Source organism: Lagenorhynchus albirostris, chromosome 2 (assembly GCF_949774975.1).
Source record: "Lagenorhynchus albirostris chromosome 2, mLagAlb1.1, whole genome shotgun sequence".
NCBI lineage: Eukaryota > Metazoa > Chordata > Mammalia > Artiodactyla > Delphinidae > Lagenorhynchus > Lagenorhynchus albirostris.
The window spans coordinates 13,747,932-13,764,916 of record NC_083096.1 but is presented as its reverse complement, the minus strand read 5'-3'; positions in this window follow the sequence as shown (position 1 = coordinate 13,764,916).

The window sequence follows — 16,985 nt, the reverse complement described above, 5'->3', positions numbered from 1 at the left end:
ATTATTCTGACTATCCTAAGGGTATACTGGAGGTTTTGTCACAACTAGGGGAGAGAATTTAAAAATGAAGAAACAGAAGGATCCAGAAAGCAAGGAACTGAACATACGGCAAACAAAGTCATCATTCAATGGTGCAATGAAGATTCTTGGAACACATATTTGAGTATAACTGTAGAATAATTTTCTTAGAAGTAGAGTTACTGGGTGAAAGGATATATGAATTTTAAATATTGACAGACTTTGTCAAATTGGCCACCAGTAAGGTCATGTCTTTCTGACTTACACCATCTGACAGGCCGAAAGGGTACTCCACTTATAGTGTGTTCCTATTTCTCTCAATATGAATGAAGTTATGCATATTTTTCATATATTTATGGTCATTTATGTTTCCTTTTCTGAAAAAAATCTTCAAATATGTTGAACATTTAGTATTTTTACTAAATGTCCAACCAACACATCCTATAATATACCAAGTATTAAGCTAGTCACGGAAAACATTTACTTTATAGGCAGGGGTGAGATGAGAGCGGCAAATAATGAAACCGCTCGGTGACAGGTGATATGACGTCTATACATAATGTGCTGTATTCGTGCTGAATGCTGGGCTCCTCCCCTTCCCAGGCCCACGTGCCAGGTTCTGTGCTACCGTGGAGTTTGCCTTCACGCCGTCCCATTTGCTGGAATGCCCCATCCCCGCCTTAGTAGCCCTCTCCTCATCTTGGAGACTGGGCACAGATTTCACCTTTTCCAGCATGTTTCTACCCTCTTCCCAGGTCGGAATAAGGTAAAACTTCTGCATAATAACTTCCCAATAAAAATGTATGCCTCTCCTATGACTGACTTATACCGTAGAGGTTGAAAGCACGTTTATGGAATCAGACAGGTCTTGGGCCTCTGCCATTTAACTATATCTGAATACTGTGTATTCTTGACCAAACAAGTGATGTCATTTTTGTGAGCATCATTCTTTCTAAATGAGGCAGTTATTACTAATGCCTACATTATAGTGTTGTAGTGAGTATGAAATGCAGTATGTACCCACTGCCTGGTACATAGTAAGCACGTTGTTCAGTCCCCCTAGGAAGCGAGTTATGGGGCTTTTCCATGCCCACTTAAAAAAAGTTAATTATATTTATTTTTGGCTGCATTGGGTCTTAGTTGGGGCATGCGGGACCTTCGTTGAGGCATGAGGGATCTTTCCTTGCGGCGCGTGGGCTTCTATCTAGTTGTGGCGTGCATGCTCCAGAGCGCATGGGCTCTGTAGTTTGTGGCCCACAAGCTCTCTAGTTGAGGCATGAGCTCAGGAGTTATGGCGCGCGGGCTTAGTTGCCCCCACGACATGTGGGATCTTAGTTTCCTAACCAGGGATGGGACCCACGTCCCCTGCATTGTAAGGCAGATTCTTTACCACTGGACCACCAGGCAAGTCCCTCCATGCCCACTTTGATGGTCCACTGCCCTGGGTGTTAAACTGATCCATCCTCTTTTTTATTTTTTTTTTGAAAAAATTCATTTGTTTGTTTTGGTGCTGGTGTAGTGATGTTGAGCCATTAAAAAGGAAAATGTCAGCATATGGCTCAGGCAAACTTAGGGTCATTTACAGGTAGCTGTTGATGGAGGTGTTCTCAGCCAGCAGTCACTGGAGGACCAGCGCCTCAGCTGTTGTGCAGGTTTTGGCTTCCACTCAGCTGCCAGGAGTTGGATGCGAGTGGTGTTCCGAGATTCTTGGGCGGGCCCTCCTCCTTTCCTTGCCGTCCGCCTGTCCAGACCTCTTAACTCTGTCTCCCCGAGATTACACACCCACCTCCTTACTCCTTCCCACCTGGAGGGAGAAGGACTCTTAGAGGTACTCTTACCCTCTCTCTTCGCCATTTGGTCTGCTGAGGTCACTGCTGTGATCTGCTCCTCTCCACACCTTTCATTTTCCCTCCTCTGCAGCCTAGTTGGAAGATCAAACAACAGTGACAATATCAACAATCTTTTTTTTTTTCCTACTGTTTCTTGGCCATCTTGATATAATAGTCTAAATATACCCTGACAAGAGGTGGATGGAAATGTTGGAGAAATGGTTAATATTTCAGAATAATGTATCTCAGTATATACACTCCAGCTGGTTATGATGGTAATTTTAAAATTATAACATTGCTTATTGGTCCGTATCTCCCATCAGAACATAATCTTACTGAGGGCAGTGACGGTAGCTTTGACATTTTTGCTGTCCTGGTCCTTTATCACAGTCACAGGCCCTGAATTTTGATGTCCCACTAGGCTTAGCATTGTTTTGTTCACTTATGTATTATTTATTGCAGAAAACATTGAAGGGATGTAAGTTTGCCAACATCAACATAACTTTTTAAGTTAACACAATAATTTCGATACAGTTCTTTTCTTTCAATTTAAAAATTCGGTTGCAGCAGTTCCCAGGTTCACATTACAAATTCCAATAATATGCTCACGCAGTTACTGCTCTAGGGTAGTGGTTCTTCAATCTCCTTTCAAGTCACCAGGGGATCTTGTTAAAGAACAGATTCTGATCCAGGGGGCCTGAGGTTTTGTGTCCCTAAGAAGGGTTCATGTTATGCTAATCCTTCTAGTTCATGGATTATACTTTGAAGCGCAAGGCTCTGGATTAAAAAAAAAAAAAGCCTCATGCAATACAGAAACAAGGCAAATGGATTGCAAATTCTATTATATGATGTCAGTATGCCATCAAAGCATAAAGAAAAAAACCCATAACGGCAAATAAATAACATCATAAAGTGTTCAGTAACATTTAGTGAAATTATATGCAAATAATATTCAAAACATAAGCAATAATCCTCTCTCTTAATAACTGGTAGCTGCACGGTAACTATTTATTGGTGACTGTTCAGGTGTTATAGTAAAATTTAGACAACTAGTTTTTTGCTAATATAGTTGACAAAATGTGGATTTGATTTTCAAAGAAATTCTACTTTATTACAAATGGCAATTATAAAATTACAGGGATGAAACAAGTCCTGAATAATCTGATACTTGCCTAGATTATGAATCATTTACAGTTAAACCACCACAAGCAGATTTATTCTTAATTGTACTAATGAGAAACAGCAGTGTCTGTCGTTGGCAAAACAGGATTTAATTATAGTTCTAGAGAACATCTCAACATCGATTAGTTCCTATTAAAACATCCAATATATGCAAAGTCAGGCACAAAAAATTCTTAGTGAATGTTTTAAAAGTACTCTGCAGGGCTTCCCTGGTGGCGCAGTGGTTGAGAGTCCGCCTGCCGATGCAGGGGACCGCGGGTTCGTGACCCGGTCCGGGAAGATCCCACGTGCCGCGGAGCGGCTGGGCCCGTGAGCCATGGCCGCTGGGCCTGCGCGTCCGGAGCCTGTGCTCCGCAACGGGAGAGGCCACAACAGTGAGAGGCCCGCGTACCAAAAAGAAAAAAAAAAAAAAGTACTCTGCAAATAATAAATAATTTTTATCATGCTGTCATGATTTTTATGTGTACTATGCAGTGGTGAAAATTAGAATGTTTGCCAGATGATAAAGTGGCATTTTGTTTGGTATTGGAAAACATCTATGGAAAAACATTTGAGCATTTTGCTGCTTGAAAGTTGAATTAATTTTATAGGAATTAAGAAAACTTAATAAGCTTAAATGTCTCATAGAAGCTGTTCAACAGATCACGAAACAAATGTCTCCTCTGATGTAAAGAGGTAATTTCCAATAATGTTTAATGAATTGAAGAAAAATTATACTGTTTCCTCCAGCAAGGATGCTGCTGAATTTCTAGGCATACATGCTTGCTCTTTGCCCTCGGTATTTCCCACATCTGTTCTTTTCCACTAATTCCCATCTCAGTAAAGCAGCAGCAGGTTTGCTTGATTACACATGTGTACTTGCCACTTGAGGGCATGTGTGTGTGCACACATACCCACACAGCACTGAAACGTTACTATTTTAGGTGCAAATTGAATAAATTTTGGGTCAAAGGATGCAATTCTTTAAGAGAATTGTATCTATTACTAAAATTGCCAAGAATTAACATTTTTTCTAAACAGTTTTATCAGTGGGAATTTTGAGAGCTAGTTTTTAGTGTTTACTTGTCTATTTATTATAATTTTATTTTGTTTGTTTACCACAGCATTCAGGTCCCCAACGTCCATTTGCAGGCTTCGGTTGTCCGAAGCACTTAACTCATCCAGAGGAGACTTGAGGTTGAGGAATAATTATTTTTTTCTTTTTGAAGTTTTAGAACAGCAAAAATGGAAGTCTTTTTTTTTTTTTCTTGCGGTACGTGGGCCTCTCACTGTCGCGACCTCTCCCGTTGCGGAGCACAGGCTCCGGATGCGCAGGCTCAGCGGCCATGGCTCACGGGCCCAGCCGCTCCGCGGCATGTGGGATCTTCCCGGACTGGGGCACGAACCCGTGTTCCCTGCATCGGCAGGCGGACTCTCAACCGCTGCGCCACCAGGGAAGCCCGCAAGTCTTAATGTCATGTCATTTACTTGTGAGAAAGTCCCCGTAGCTCTCACTCCAAAGTCTGTTTATTTAGGTGTACCCCCAGTGACTTTAGTTTTCTGGATTCATAAGCTGAGGTAGAACAGAAGCAGCACATTTGAAGAACCTTGGGGATGAGTGATGTCCTAGAAACAGGTATGCTGACAACAGGAAGAGAAAGATATAACTCATGGCAAAGCATAAGAGACGTAAGTCTAAAAATGATTATACAACATGCAAGCAAGCGTGATCCCACACTTCAGTAGACTTCAAAAACACATCTGTAGCAACAGTTCTAAATAACGATCATGAGTCAAAAAGGTAAAATTAATTTCACTATACTCTGATTAAGAAGACAGGATGGTCATAATTTGGAAATGAAAACATGCTTCTAATTATTTCAGGTATCAAGGATATATTCTTATCTGGAACAAAGCCTCCCCCAGCAAAGCCAGACCAGTGCCATGGCCCTGTGCTAGTAGGACTATGGCATGGGCAAACCTACAGTTACATAAGCTGCAGTCCTTAGCTGCCCACAGTCTAGTGGGACTTGTCAAAAATAATAGTGTGGTAACTGCAACTAAAATTGTATACAAATATGGTTTTATCATAGAGGAGGGAAGGATCAAATCAGTTGGGATTCAGGAGGTCTTTATAGAGATTACTAAACTAGGTCTTAAAGGAGTAATAGACAGTCACCAGGGAAGAAAGGTACATAAAACATGGAGGTTTTAATAAAAGTATATATACATTTCTTCCATTAATTTCCTCTTTGCATTTAGTCAATTATTTGTTACCCTAGGGATAATTAGGACTATTACAGCAGGAGGAAGTGGAATAGATATTATGCCATAAATGGCAGGTCATGCATGCCGACCACCCATCCAAACACCCATCCATCCATCCATTTATCATTATGTGCTTACTTTCAGAGAAAGATTACCACCCCCAGGTAGATTTGGTGTTGTGTTGCTCAGGTGGATGGTTGGGAGAAAAAGCTGATAAGGTGCATTGCTGGAGAAGGCTGGCACCTGCCCAAGGCAATGGGTCAGGATCTGTAGGTAACAGGTGAAGGGGCGTGTACTCAATACAAAGAAACTGTCCTCTGTCATCCCATCCCACATGCTGTGGCCTGAATGTTTGTGTACTCCCCCCACCAAAAACTCATAAGTTGGAACCTAATGTCCATTGTGATAGTGTTAGGAGGTGGGGTCTTCAGGGTCGTGAGGGTGAAGCCCGCATGAGTAGGCTTAGAGCTTTTATAAAAGAGACCCCACAGAGATCCTTTTCCTCACTGGGGGCACGGTGAGTTGGCAGCCTGCAGGTGGAAGAAGCTCTTACCAAGATCTGACCAGGCTGGTACCTTGACCTTGTGCTACCAGCCACCAGAACTGTGAGAAACACATTTCCATCTGTGACGTTTTGTTATAGCAGCTCACACAGACTAAGACAGCACACCATTGTCCTTCTCCACCCAGTAGCCAAATTAGTACCTGCAGATAATCAGTAATGAGAGCTGATAATCTTTGATGACTTTATTTTACCCTCATGAAAGGTGAGGAATGCACCCATGGATCATTTCTCAGAATTTTTTTTCCTCTGTATAATGAGGCTTTGCCAAATCCCACTGAGAAACCCTCTTTCAAGAAGTCCAGACTATTCACTAATCCCACTAAACTGGAAAATGTTACTTCCATCTACCTAGAAGTGAGGATGGCAGTCTAAATAGGAAAGCACCCAGCATCTGTATTTGAACCAACTCAAGATTTCTCCTCAGCAGGGAGCACAGCAATCAAAACTCCATTTAATCAATAGCTTCTAGTTATTCCTTAAAATTTAACAAAAATAGCAAGTTTTCAGTGCCTCCCATCATCTCCTTTAGTGGATGCTCCTCTGGGCTCACATAATAATTTTTTTTTTTTTTTGCGGTACGTGGGCCTCTCACTGCTGTGGTCTCTCCCGTTGCGGAGCACAGGCTCCGGACGCACAGGCTCAGCGGCCATGGCTCACGGGCCCAGCCGCTCCGCGGCATGTGGGATCTTCCCGGACCGGGGCACGAACCTGGGTCCCCTGCGTCGGCAGGCGGACTCTTAACCACTGTGCCACCAGGGAAGCCCTCACATAATAATTTTTAAGTGCCTTTATTAAAAATGTATCACTTTGCATGATACCTGTTGATTTATGTGCTTGAATTTTCACAAATTACGAAGTCTTTGCAGAAAATCACATCGTATCTGACTTTGGATCCTCAGCACCTAGCACAGTACTGGGCATAAAATAAGCTTGAAATACATGATCTTATTTTTTTAATTAATCTCCATTGGAGTATAGTTAATTTACAATGTTGTGTTCGTTTCTGCTGTACAGCAAAGTGAATCAGTTATACATATATCCACTCTTTTTTAGATTCTTTTCCCATATAGGCCATTACAGAGTATTGAGAAGTGTTCCCTGTGCTATACAGTAGGTCCTTATTAGTTATCTGTTTTATGTAAAGTAGTGTGTATATGTCAATCCCAATCTCTTAATTTATCCCTCCCCACCTTTCCACCTTGGTAACCATAAGTTTGTTTTCTACATCTGTGACTCTATTTCTGTTTTGTAAATAAGTTCATTTGTACCCTTTTTTTAGATTCCACATATAATTGATATCATATATTTGTCCTTCTGTGTCTGACTTCACTCAGTATGACAATCTCTGGGTCCATCCATGTCGCTGCAAATGGCATTATTTCATTCTTTTTTATGGCTGAGTAATATTCCATTGGGCTACATGATCTTGAATAACTAAGGCATGTAGTGAGGATAACACGTGTGCAAAGGCAGGAATGGAGAGAACCAGCCCGGCACAATGACAGAGCTGCAGGGCGGGCATTCACTTGAAAGGAGATTACAGGTAGGACAAATAATATGGGAAATAATATGAGAGAAGAAAAATCAGAAGCCAAGGCATAAAAGGCCTTTTGTACCACAGTAAGGAATTTGGACTTCATTTGGCAAAGGAGTCATGAAGTGTTTTTAACCTGCAAGTGTCATGAGTGTGTTTGCACTTTTGAAAGATAACAGGCTTCAGTGCAGGTGACGGGTTACAGTGGGATGCGGCTTGAAGCATAAGGGGTGATCAGAACCTGAACTGAAGCAGTGGCAGTGGACATGGATATGAGCTGTGACATTGTGTCAACACTGTCACAGCTCTTTAAAAGGTAGAGTCACTAGCATTGATGTGGGGAATGGGTCATGGGCCACTATGTGGAGGTAAAACCTCAATAGATCTGGTGATTCAGTAGGAAAAATAGCACAGAAGTATGTGCCTGGGATGCAGGGCACAGTTATTTGTATGGTAATACGGGGAATTCTTTTTTTTTTTTTTTTTTTTTTTGCGGTACGCAGGCCTCTCACTGTTGTGGCCTCTCCCGTCAAGGAGCACAGGCTCCGGACGCGCAGGCTCAGCAGCCATGGCCCACGGGCCCAGCCGCTCTGCGGCATGTGGGATCTTCCCGGACCGGGGCACGAACCCGCGTCCCCTGCATCGGCAGGCGGACTCTCAACCACTGCGCCACCAGGGAAGCCCAGGGGAATTCTTGAGTGCTGTCACGGCCCCTCCGGTAGCCAAAGACTACAGAATACCCACAACCCCCAAATCTGGGCTTCTCTAATTGGTAGATTTTTTTATTCCACGTGACTAGCATTGACCATCACTCTTCTGGTACATCTCTGGGAGGAATTAAGGAGGCCATTGGGCAGTCAAGTCCAGTTACTTGGGTCCAAGTTTACTTGTGTATCACCTTGGCACTTTTTACTGCTTGTTTAACAGATAAAGTGAAATGAAAGTAAATTTAAATTAAGTCTTTGTGGACTGGCTGGCTGAGCTCACTGATGAGTCATTATGTGGAGATGGTGAGGAAGACAGAAGACTTGGTAACAACTCCCAGGTCCTGTATTAGAATGAAGCTGCATTAATTAGAATGAAGTGGAAATGTGGGAAAAGGAACAGATGATTGAAGGATGGTCACAGTGAGCTCCATTTTTGCTCTGTTGAACTTGAACTCTGGGAGCTCCAGAAGGAGACATCCGCTCTAAATCTCTCATCAGTGGAGCCACAGTGAACATTCCACTCTGGATAGTTTTGTCTGTTTGAGGGGCTCATTTGAGCGTAAACGTTATTTAAAAGCCTTCCTCCTTCTCAAAGTGCTTTCTATCTTGCTATTTCCCTGCTCCATTTTCAACTGGAAATTCCAACTGAGCTGGTGACACACCAGCATTACCATGGTGAAAAGCCCCCAAATTTGCTGACTGAAACCTTCTCCCAGGAGGCTTGAGGTACAGTAAATGGTCACCACTGGGAACATGGTACTTGAAGAAACAAGTGAAGGAAAACTTGAGGTAATGATTGTGGTCCAACTATGACTGTATTAGCTTTGAAGGCTGTTTCCACCAGGTCATGGCTAATGATGTGTGGGATGAAGAATTTCAAACAGAAGTCTGCATAAGCATCTTTTGCTCTAGATCTAAAGAAAAGCTGCAGTTAGTTCCTACCTGAAGTCTGCTCTTGTGGGTTTGTTGCCGAGGAAGGTGTTTTCAAGTCTTTAAGTGCTGGAATCAGTAAAACCATGTGATTGTCTTTCTTTTTTGTTTAGACCTCGGCACTCATGCCTTATCAAAAGATAATGGGAAACTAATGCCTCTGAAGAGAGATGATTTTCATCAAAGGCCAGTCAGAACCCATGGTAGTAATAGAGCTGTTTAAAATCACCTGAAGCAGAGACTAAAGAAAGCTACGCACAGGCGGAGAACCGGAGTTTCTGATGCTTGGCTGGGACTGCAGTGGGCAATTGGTTTCCATAGTGCAAAATTCTCTCTCTGGAGGTGATTTAACTCTTTAATGCTTATAACAAAAATAACTCTCTTTCTGTCTGAAACAAATGGATGCAGTCAATTAGAGGTCTGTGATTGCATCTGAAGTGAGAGAAATTAGACCCTTTGGTTGGATACTAAGAAAAACAGAAAATGGCTGGTCTCATCCATCTCCCAAAAAGCATGAAGGGTAAGAGTTACATATTCAGTGGGAAAATTATTTTTTTCCCTGTTCTGATGGGCAGATGTCCTGGAAAAAGACCCAGGCAGAATTTAAACTGGAGCTAGGGAGCCATTTAGAGACTGTTAAGTTCTGCCCATACTTTAAAATATATTATATGTGTTACTAGCATCCAAAATCATGTCTGACAAATAATATATGCTCAGTAAGTCCTCAAACGCCAAAGTAAATTTACCATATCTTTTAATGTGCTGTTTCCCTAATTAGACTCTAATCTTTTTTTCCCCTTTTTAAGCTAGTTCCAAAATGCTTACAGAGACACTGTAGTTAAGCATTTGTTGAACTTAACTGATATGCTGGAGACAAATAAAAATCAATTCCCTCTTGGGAAATCTGCATTTGCCAATGAAGAGATTTCTTGGATATCCAAAGAAGGGGCTCTGTAGTACCTATTTTTTTATTCCTAGCATTTATCACAATGTCTGACATGTAGTAACTGGGGTGACCAACATGTTCTGGTCTGCCAGGACTTTGAAAATTTTAACACAGAAGGTCCCACATCTTAAGAGCCCGCCTCAGTTCTGAGCAAACTGGGATGGTTAGCCACCCAACATCAGGATGTGTATCGAATGAAAGAATAAATATAATAATTAGCTTTATTAATCTCGCGAATCCAGTTCCTCAGATTCCACATGGTAGGTTCGTTCTCTCACTGCATGTATTACATAGGAAGTCGAATCTGAATTATAAGCCCCACTCTGTGTGATCATTTTTACCATGTGAGCAGACGTCTGGGGGGGGGTCAAAGGTTGGCTGGTAAAAGTGGGAGCTGACAAGGGTCAGTAGAAGAATTTAATGTTAGTGACATTAAGCTAAGGTAGCCTGAGCCAGCTTGCGCACCACATCCCCTGGGGGGCTGGGCATCCTTTGCAAAGGCTCCTCGCAGAAGGCAGGGGACACTGATCAATCCTGTGTCAATGATTCTTCATGCCTTCATGTTGCTGCTTGCTACCCCCCTTCTTTCTGATACATTCTCTCTTAATATTTGTGAATTTATTAAATTTGGGCTTGGTCTGGAAACTACACTGTATACCTGTAGGCACTTTGCATATCTGTTCCTTTATAAATCTTCCCCCTATGACCTGCTCATTCCTTTATTTATTCATTCGATAAATCTAGAGTTTCCGCCTTGTGCAAGGCACTGCCTTGGTGTATATATATAGGTATATATACCACAGTGAACAACATAGACAAACTTATCTATTCTGAAGGATCTTTCTAACAGGGAGAAACAGATAATCATGAAATACATAAAATATGTAGTCGGGTAGATGGTAAGAGCTATGGAGACGAATAAAGCAAGAAGATGAATGGGTGGTGGGGAGAAGAGGTCGAGGGTGTGTTAGTGATATTTAAAATAGGGTTATTAGGGAAGCCTGTCCTAAGAAGAGGGCATTTGAATCAAGATCTAAAGAAAGTGAGGGAGCATGGCAAGAATCTAATTGACGTAAAGTGCTCCAGGCACGGGGAATGGCAACGCCTCTGTTTCTGAGACAGGACGTGGCCTTCTGAGTTCCACGAATAGCAAGAGGGTCAGCGTGGCCGGAGCAGAGTGAGAAAGAGGATGGGTAGCAGAAGGGAGTTGGTAACGGGGGCGTAAGCAGGGTGTGGAGGGCGCGAGATCCCACTGGGTCATTTAGGTCATTCTGAGGACATTGACATCTCCTCTGGGTGACGTGGGATGCTGTGAGGTTAATTTCTGGAAGAAACACAAATTTTCACAGGTTTCTCACTTCACATAATAGGAAACTTTGCTTACTACTAACTTCAGTTGTGTGTGGTACCCTGTAATATTAGACATATATTTCTTTCAAGTAAGCTCAGCTGACAGAATATTTATTTTTCCAGTTCAGCAATCAATCATTTCACACTGGCTTTTTTATTTTATGTTTCCAAACACATCCTCAGGATTGTCTTTGTGATTTGTTGATTGTGTGAAACTTGACTTGTAAAAATAATGTGGAGAAAGTTAGCAAAAACAAAACACAGAAAACCCGAAACCAAATAATCCCTCTACAGTCCATGTTAGAATGTATTCAAAGCTTAGAAAATTTTCTCATTACCTGTAAATTTGACAGCATAATTACCTTTAAGGAGAGTTTAGGTGTGTAGTTTTATTTTGCCCTCATAATTATCCACATGAAGTAACACATTGGATAAATGCCATGACAAATAGCTCACTGAAGAGGTACTAACCATCAGAAAGATAATTACATGACTAACGCACTATAGAACTTTCTGTAATAGGAATAGTTCACCCCGATGATGGTAGTGCAACTTATTTAGATTTGTTTTAACTCTTAAAAGACCAGACAGATCGCTTTTATGTTAGATTGTTGACCTTGGTGAAGCCTTCTAGGGCTTCAAAACTTACGCAATAAGGCTGAATCTTTTCTGTTCTAAAACATGAGAAAGAATCTCCATTAGGTTTCTTGTAAATGGAAGTCATTGCCTGTAATGGAAGATAACCGTAAATCCCCACTCTTCAGAAGATGAAGTAGAACGATGCATTTTTAAAGGTGTGAAAGCGTGTATTGCGGCCTGAGAGAAACCAAACCATAGATTCTGTCATGCTTAAAATAGTGGCCTAATATTTCTTAGGTTTAGGAATTTTAAGTAGCAACAAAATAAAAGATGAAAGACCCATTAACTGTGAAACACAGGGCACAGAATTGTGAACCCCATTCACATAACACAGACTTATGCAAGGAAACTTCCTTACAACCTGTGTAAATACACATAATTAATTTTACGTCCTTAACATGTTTGACTGCTACCAGTATCTGAAAAGTATCAGTTAATCTATATTAGGGTCTCTTCAGCGGACAGTTCAGATACTCAGTGAGATTATTTACGGCGTCCAGTTGGGACCCTGGAACTAGATGGCACTTTATTTGCTTGTTTGTTGGTTTGGTTTGTTTTCAGTGTGTCACAAACCGAATTCAGTTATGGGCCCCAGATCGATAAAGTAGGTACTCTGTCTGTATTAGTCATTAATGATACGTATCTGTTGATGCCAACACAACAGACTGAAAAGTGCAATCAGTTGCTACTTCGCTGCTTCTTTGACTTGGTATGCCTTCTTGTTTTAGCATCAAGGAGGCACCTTAAATGCCAAGGGTCTGGCATTCACCAATAGAATCTGTGTTCTCTCTAGCCTCTAGAACATGTCTTCTTAACCTTTTATGTGTCTTAGGTCTTTTTGGCAGTCTGATAGAAGCTATATGGACTCCTCAGAATAGTGTTTTTAAATATATAGGGTAAAATGCATAAAAATACAACAGAAACAAAACACATTGAGATTCAGCCCTATCCACAGACCCTTTGGGAACCCATATTGAAATCATCTGTTGCCTTAGCCTGTTCAGGCTTCTGTAACAGAATGCCATAGACTGAGTGACTTATAAACAACAGAAGTTTATTTCTCACAGTTCTGGAGGCTGGAAAGTCCAAGATAAGGATGCCAGTAGATTTGGTGTCTGGTGACAACCCGCTTCCTTGTTCATAGACGCAACTTTCATATAGCAACTTCACATGGTGAAAGGAACAAGGGAACTCTTGGGGGCCTTTTCTATAAAGGCACTGTAATTGAAATTCAGCCTCTGCACCTTGGTACAAAATTGAATCTCGGGAGACAGAGTTTGGGGTGAAGTAGAAAAGAATAGCTTTATTGCTTTGCCAGGCAGAGGGGGCCACCGCAGGCTAATGCCCTCAAAACTGTTTGTCCCGACCTGGAGGGAGTAGTGAGTTCTACAGTAATAGTTCAAAGAGGAGGGCGTGATCAGCTGGTGGACATTCTTCTGATGGGTTGGTGGTGAGGTAAGTGGCAGTCAGTACCATCAACCTTCTGGTTCCAAATTGTCTGGGGTCTCCGTGCTTGTGGGCAGCATACAGTTAACTTCTCCCACTAGATGGGGGTTTCAGTATCTGCAAAACAGCTCAAAGATATTGTTATGTGTATTCCTCAAGGGGGAACCAGGACCCTGCCCCAGGGCTGCACTATTGTTTCTTGACTGTTCCTCCCTTGTCTCCGCCTCCCCTCCCTTCCCTGATTAGCAACTGTTTGAACCTGCCCTTTGGAACTCTGGGAAAGTCTTGGAGGCTGAATGAAGCCTATTTCCTGCAAACACAGAATGGGGGACACAGAAAGGCTTTTGTGCCCAGGAGCCCCACAAGGTCCTGCTTGATTTCAGCACTAATTCATACGTGAGGGCTCCACCCTCATGACCTTATCACCTCCCAAAGGCCTCACCTCCTCATATCATCACGTTGGGGATTAGTGTTTCAACATATCAATTTTGGGAGGACACTTTCAGTCCATAACATCTGATTTAGCACAGTATACAGAAGACATTAGAGTCTGTCATTAAATTTGAGGGTCAGAGGTCAGTAGAGCAAAAGCCTTTATTTCTGTCTCCAGTTTATCTTTATTACTGAGAATAACCAATCCTTATAAAGTTTTGTGTAAATCAAAGGGGGAAAATTTAGTATTTCAGCACATATTTAAGGATGGGACATGATGGAGAATTTTAACAAGGACATAATTTTTCTTTGTGGAATGATCATTTTTGACTCATGAAGGTAAAACGTGTTGCCTCCTGAATCCTTGTTAATTTGTTTCCACCCCCTCTCTCACAGTTTAATGCTATATGAATTGGCCTTAACGGTACTAAAACTGGGAAAAACTAGTGGATGTTTCATCTTTCTACTCTGTGTACTCAACATTTAGTTTATTCTGTAGATTGCATCAAGCTAATGGGACAAATGCTGAAAGGAGAATTTTTCCCCAGATTATTCAGTTATTAAGTCAGTGTTATCAGTGTCTGAAACAGCATTGTTTCTGGAATTTTATAAGGTTTGGACATAGTCAATTGATATCTACCTACCTGGGAGTGCTAATGTCAGATTATTTAACATTGTGCATTTAAGGTACCAAAATGGGAATATATTTTGTAAAAATTCGTCTAGGTTACTCTAAGCTCTGAAATGAGCTCTGAAATGAGCTCTGAAATGAGACCCTGAATTCACCTTTTGGTCTCTAATCTGGTTCTGTCCTTGGATTTTAGTTTCTTGACTTTCTCCACCACCTTTTCACCTTCATATGACCTTTCACCTTCTATATGTGAACTCCCTGTGCTAACATAGTTCTTTCAGACTCTACTCATTCTCCTATTAAACTGGCTATCCCTAGATATTATCCTTAGCTGTCCCTGGTCACAATTTCTAATGAATAACAGATTATAAAAAAAAAATTCTTGTGTTCTACAATCTAGGACTTGAAAACAGAAGTTGTAAAGCTGGTTATGTGATATGAACCTCACCAAAGTGAAAAATCCAAGCAAATTTTTATTGCTTACACTTTTTACTTTTGGAAGCCAACCATTAGGAAAATAATTAAAAAAAGAGAAAAAAGAAAACTAAGTAACAGTTCTCAATGACTTGCGATTTTTAAGAAACATTTTATGGGGAAAAAGTAAGTTTGGTTGTATGTCCTGAAGGCTAGATCCCTTGTTCAGACCTTTGTTGTCTTCCGTTTCTAGTTCATCTTGGCATATCACAATGCAAATGGCCAGAATAATGATGACAGATGGGCAGGAGGAGAATCACGCCAAGATTCTAGGCTGTGTACTACATTTGAATAGCTAATAAGGAATTTTTGCTCAGAAACATGCATGTGGCAATGTTGGGCAGTAGTCCGTATGTTTGAGTTGACCTAAGCCAGTGGACTCAAAAAGGACCTGAAATTGCAAAATCCGGACATGCATCTATAATAAATATAAATTTGTCAGACAAATCATAGCTTCAGGATAATCTCAAATAATTGAAGGAGAGACATTAACTGATGCCATGAATACAAACATTTATTAACCTCTTCTTTGCAAGTTGTCTCTAAATGAGTCTAGAGTCCAGATTTATGTTTTGTCAAGCAGATCAAAGAGAAGTAGATGCAAAGCTGAATCCCACTGTGAGAAACAATGAAGCAGACCCTATTTTATTATTTGTTTTCCTCTGGGATATCTGTCAAAAGTCAAAAGAAATTTTTGTAATACACACATTCATGGATCATGGCTGGCGGTTTTCGTATCGTTCATATAACATATGCAATTATGGAAGTTGTATTTCTCATTTTTTAAGTGAACTTGCTATTCCAGTATAATTACTTTGACAGACAAGATCTCAATAGTCAGAAAATAGAACATAAATGAAGGTAGCTGAAAAAACATTGCTCTGGTTAAAAAAAAATCAATCAAAAGAAGCATAAAGAAATTAACTTGCAAAAAATGTATGCCACAACCGTGGATAAGTTAGCTGTAGGTAAAATGATTATTGTCTTGCTGAAGATCGAGGATTGTAACATTTGCTGTTCTTTTAAACCATAAGTGAATTTTTCTGCCTGTCTGACTTTGTAATCAGAATCAGCTAGAATGCTATTTACATGTACCATCATTTGCAAAAGCAGAAACACATTCAGGGCATCAACGTTGATAATACATAAAGTCAGGGCACTTGCTGCTTTACTGAAACTTTGTTATTTAAGTGAAATACTGACTAAGATGAATTGTACTACTTGAAATTTAGGTTAGTCCGTGCACAATTGGGCAACTTTCAATTACAAAGCTTCCCTTGAATAGGACTGTCCTCACACTGAGATAAAACTACGTTTTTAGTCTTAAAGTACTCACGGTGTATAAAGCACCACTGCTGCTAGAGCTTTTCTAGTTTCTACAGCTCAGGCTGTCTTTGTCAGCACCATGAGGAATTTAGCCTTTGTGAATGCTCGGTTTATTGCATTAGGAGAATATAGAAGAAATGCTGCATGGGTAGTGCATAATTAATTTAGTCCCCATCATTATTGTACCCTTGCTTCCAAAATGCAAACTTTTACTAGGATAAAATGTGCTATTATTTTTTTTGTCCAAAAGAGCTCATTTCTTCCTAGGAGGAGGAGAAAAAATGTCTAAATGATCATAATGGAGATTTAGGGCAGCAATTGAAAGTAGAACTAGTTTTGAACTGCTTCTCTGACTCAAAATTTGATCATCTATCAGTTCAATAATAAGAATTCATTAGGGTTACTGAGAGTTAAAATGTGATATAAAATTACTGTTGCTCAAGGGAATAACATCTGTTTGTTTTCATTTGGTCAAAAATAAAGGGAAGTAGATAATTTGCCTGTCATGCAGAACAAAGCTCTACCCAAAGTAAACAAGAAGTCTTTTAGGTTTTTGCTGCTTTCTTGGTTCTAATCTCAAGAAAATGTTCTGTTAAAGCTTTAGAAATGAAGGTGTTTGTAAACCCAGAGGACTTGAGGAGTAGTCATTTTACGCCTGGGTCTTTAATGTGAACATCAGGTTGAACATTAGAAGGATAGTAGGATCCAGTGTTCTTTTTCTCTTTAATT